Consider the following 5,432-nt stretch of genomic DNA (forward strand, 5'->3'; position numbering starts at 1 on the left):
TTGGATTGCTTGCTGTCTTGGGGAGAAGGGGAGGAGAGCGGAACAGAGAGGAGAAAAATTTGGAACACAGGGTTTGAAAAGATGAGTATTAAAAACTATCTTTGATTATATTTGCAAAAATAAAATTTTTAAAAGTCCAAATAGTTCCATTTTGCTCTCCAGAATGGTTGGATCATTTCACAATTTCACAATTCACAATTTGCATTAATGTCCCAGTTTTACTATCTTCCCTCCAACATTTATCATTATCTTTTTCTGTCATTTCAGCTAATCTGAGACATGTGAACTGGTACCCTCAGAGTTGCTTCTCCTTACACCCCAAAGATCCCTCAGATAGTCTGGGTTTTTTAAAAGGCTTTCTTTTTCCTATCTTATAAAAGATACAGAGGCTGTGATTTTCCTATTTTTTTTTTTCTTCCTGAGGCTGGGGTTAAGTGACTCCTCCAGGGTCACACAGCTAAGAAGTGTCTGAGACCAGATTTGAACTCAGGTCCTCCTGAATTTAAGGTTGGTGCTCTATCCACTGCACCACCTAGCTGCCCCTTCCTATTTTTAAAAAGTTATTGATATTCTCTCTTACTAAAATGATCATGGAAAAATTTTTGAAGATAGAGTAATAGTCTAAAGAGTAACATCTGAATATTGAAAATGGCCTCATTTTGCACATATATGGGGATCATTAGGAGGACTAGAAAAGTGACTATGAAGATGACATGAAGATCTTTTTGAAAGCCTCATTGTTTTCTTCCCTGGAAAGGGGAGTCTACCTGAAAGGGATAGACCCTATAAACCCCTAGAAATACCTTGAAGATAGTGAATAAATTGACAATTCTGAAACCCAACTGTACTCTAGATAAAAATGGGATTAAGAGAAACTCATTCTCCCCAAATGATGAAAAATCTATGTGTAATCAATTTCCTGACTGGGATCTGACACAAAACAAATGACAAAAATATCCCCACAAACTATTGTTCCTTTCTCTGTAAAATTCATTGAATCACATGGTTGAAAGGTCATCTAACCCAACATGTGCCTTCTATTCATTCCACTTTTGGATAGCTCTAAGTATTAGGAAGATTTTTTCTTACATTCAGGCTAAATTTCTCTTTATAATTCCCACCCAATTCTCCTAGTTCTACTTTCTCAAAGTAATAAATTTAATACTTTTTCTGGATAGCAACCTTTCAATACTTGCAAATAGCTGCCACATCTTCCTTGAGTCTTTTCTTTTCCAGGCTAACCATCCCCAATTCTAATTTCATATCCTTTCCTATCCTGGTTGCCTTCTCTGGATGCTTCCCAACTCATTAAAATCCTTTCTTAAACTGTGTCACCCAGAACTGAAGACAATACTTCCTATGTAGTCTGGTGTTGGCAAAAGAAAGTAAGACTATTTTTTTCTTATTTCTGGAATTTATATCTCTCAGTTTAATTATGCTATCAACATTTTTGACTGCCACATCACTCTGCTGACTTATGTTGTTTGTCCTTAGTTCTCAAAGAGAACCATGACTTCAGAGAGCTGATGCCATGACTTGCAAATGAATTGGACTTAAGTGAGAGTGGGCTTATCGGTCACCTGCCTCATTTTTTTCCTCCAGGGTCATCTCAATCCAGTGGGGCAAGATAGATCAAGACAACTAGAGATGGCCCTGGGATGCAGTGGAAAACCTTGGCCTTTTTAGGCTAAAGTCTTGAGTTTGTAGCCAATGGAAACACTTTGAGGTACTTAGGAAGTTAGGTGGTGCAAAGTGTATAGAATACCATGGCCAGGAATCAGAAAGATCGTTTTTCAAATCCTGCCTCAGATAATTCCTACCTGTATGACCCTAGGCAAGTCACATATCCTGTTTGCCTCAGTTTTCTCATCTTTAAAGAGAAGGAAAAGGCAAACCACTCCAATATCTCTGCCCCCCCAAAAAAAACCCAAATGGGGTCATGAAGAGCTAAACATGACTGAAACAACAACAAAACACCTAGATCTTAAAAAAAAAAATTACTATTCAGTTACATTTTTCCCATTTCATACTTGTGAACTATTTTTTTTTAAATCCCTCTCAAGTAAAAGTTTGCCTTTATCCCTAGTAAGTTTCATCTTACTGACTTCAGCCCAGTGTTCTATGTTCTCAAAATCTTTTATAAATTCTGAGGCTGTTATCAATTGGATTAGCTTCTCCTATTTTTGATAAACATATTTGATGAACATTATCATTTACACCTCTATTCCAATCATTGATAAAATTATTAAATGGTCCAAAGATACTTAACTGCTCTACAAAGATGATTTTTTGTGAGCTAGCTAACACTAGTTATTGATATTGTTGCTGTTTTCTGTTCATTGGCTAGTTAGTAATAATTGAGCTAATAAATTGAAAAGAAACAAATGTTTACAAAGTCAAACTGGAACAAAGAGAGATAGAACAAAGAACCCTTCCTAAAACATATCATGGGAATGACTGAAAATGCTACCTATGGATATACTTCAGGTATAATACTTGTAGGACCTATAATTTTTATCAATGTGAATGCTCCCTTCTCTAATAGACTTCAGCTCTTTATAATTTAGTCTCTGAATTCCTGTGGCCAAAAAAATTCATCATCCAGATGGGGTTGACGTATCACCAAATGTTATTTAGGTACCAGATGATGTATTGGGGTTCAGCTTTGTGAAGAATTCACAATGACCATTCTCTATGGCAAAAAGTAGGTTTATTTAGAAGAGGTTACAGACAAAATGAAGAGGTACAATAGACACGAGGAATGGTAAATATGAAAGTGTTGGGAGAGCATAGAAAGGGGTTTTAATAATTAATAATGTTCCCTAGTGGAACTGGCCATTTACCAGGAGAAAGGAAACATCCCAAGAGGTTGGAGCATGCTCTTAACTGGCAGGCTAAATCCTACAAGGGACTTAGTACCCTAAAAGGAGAAATGGGATCAGGAAAAGAAAGACCATCAGGCATAGTGCAATTAGGAGAGATACTATGGGGAGGAGGGGAAAGGGGAAAAGACACCACGAAAAAGAGTACCATGACAGACTGATCTGAAAAGGTTCAGCAGTAAAGACATGGGCCATAAACTGATTTAGAGAAAAAATTTAGCCCCAGGAACTAACTTAACATGGATTTCTGACTGGATGACCTCCAGAGGGTAGGACCACAGAGTTTAACTAAGGTCTATCAGTCTTCTTCCTGCCTGCCCTATTTATCAATACTTCAGTTTCTCTCCGTCAACCACACCCACCATTAAGGATCTCTTCAATCCTAGGATTAATTTGGTGATAAAATATATTCTTAATCTTGAAAAATATGTTAAAAACTCTACCTCTTTTTTCCTGTTTCTTGAGGTTTTATTTTAAGAAATATGATTTTGAGTTTCACTTTTTTTTTTTTTTTTTATTGGCTTGGAAAGAATCTGTAAGAACATTTGCTCTCTCCCCCTTAGTAGAAATGGTATTTATGCTAATTTTATTTTAGAAAAGATATTTTCTCCCCCTTTCTCATTCTCTCCTTTTCTCTTCATTTTCATTCTACCTCTTTCTCTTCTCTCTCCTTTTTCATTCTCAGAACTGTGATCTCAGCTTTCTCCTCTCTTTACTTTCTCTCCAAGGACCGAAACTCTCTGATTCTTTCTTTCTAGTATGGGGTCTATATACTCTCCAGAGAATCAATGTCCAAAGAGTGTGAAGAGATTTTTTTTTTCAGTTTCATGTACAATCATATTGTTTATTTATTTTTTAAAAAACTGGATATTGGACTTCATTGATTTATTTCTTTTTTTAAAAAAATAATAGCCATTTTTCCAGATACCTGCAAAGATAGCTTTCAACATTCACCTTTGTTTGCATAAACTTGTATTCCAAATTCTCTCCTTCTTCCCCTCTCCCCTACCCCTCTATCCCCTAGATAGCAAGGAATCAAATAAAGGTGTGCAATTTGAAGAGTGAATTTTTGAAGAACACAATATAAGCTGTTAATAATCACATGAAAACAAAGAAAAATGTACCAAACAAACATCAATATGCCAATAGAATCAGTACCCAATGCACTAGCAAACAAATTTTTACAAATAATAAATTTTTCAAAAGTAAAATATTATATGTCTTGGGAAATAGGCACTGAGAAATTGTTAGTAAAATTTTTAGGTTGATACATTCTTCTAAATATAGAGTTGAAAGACATATCATAAACCACTATTGCCTAATCTAGGACTTCCTATTTGTGAAGAAACTGAGGCCTGAGAGATTAAATGATTTGTCTACAGTCACAGAGGTAGTAAGTAGACAGAATTTGAATCCAGGTTCTCCAGTTCCAAATCCAGAACTTTTTTCCATTTACGATGTTGTGAAAGCATGCAATACAATTCACAAAATTCATAATTATTTTTAACCCAGAAATTTCTTTACTAAGATATTATTATTAAAATATAGGATTAACAAAGATATCATGAAAAGGGGGAAAAGGCAGATTAGATTTAAAATGTTCATGTATAAAAATATTCATTCACTCTATTAGTAATTATTAAAAAAGAAGAAAAATAAAATAGAAAGAAAGGAAAGGAAAGGAAATAAAGAAAGCAACCTACCTGTCCAACAACAAGAATGGTAGAATAAATTGTAATATGTCAATCTTGTACAATATTATCATCTATTTTAAAAAATATCCCTAGATTTACAAATATAAGAAAATAGCAAAAGGTATGATTGTTGTAAAGCAGTAATGAGAATGAGAATAGAACCAGGTCTATATACATATAAAATTATGTGTCAAAAAAAGGAAAATAAAATCAGAGATAGAACTTTAAGGGCACCCAAAAAACGAGAGGAAGAGTTTATAAAAAATGCTTGCTTATCCTTTGACCTAATAATACCATTACTAGGGATGAATCCCCAAAGAGATTTTTTTTTCTATTATTTAATAGTTTTTATTTACCAGATATATGCCTGGGTAATTTTACAACATTGACAATTGCCAAACCTTTTGTTCTAATTTTTCCCCTTCTCCCTGCCCCCAGATGGAAGGTTGACCAATACATGTCAAATATGTTAAAGTATAAATGAAATATATGTATACATGTCCAAACAGTTGTTTTGCTGTACAAAAAGAATTGGACTTTGAAATAGAGTACATTTAGCCTGTGAAGGAAAAAATGCAGGTGGACAAAAACAGAGGGACTAGGAATTCCATATAGTGGTTCATAGTCATCTCCCAGAGTTCTTTTGCTGGATGTAGCTGGTTCAATCAAAGAGATTTTTTTTCCCCCCTGAGGCTGGGGTTAAGTGACTTGCCCAGGGTCACACAGCTAGGAAGTGTTAAGTGTCTGAGATCAAATTTGAACTCGGGTCCTCCTGAATTCAAGGCTGGTGCTCTATCCACTGCGCCACCTAGCTGCCCCTCAAAGAGATTTTTTAAAAGGGAAAAGGACCTATATA

This window comes from Sminthopsis crassicaudata, chromosome 3 (assembly GCF_048593235.1).
Source record: "Sminthopsis crassicaudata isolate SCR6 chromosome 3, ASM4859323v1, whole genome shotgun sequence".
Lineage (NCBI taxonomy): Eukaryota > Metazoa > Chordata > Mammalia > Dasyuromorphia > Dasyuridae > Sminthopsis > Sminthopsis crassicaudata.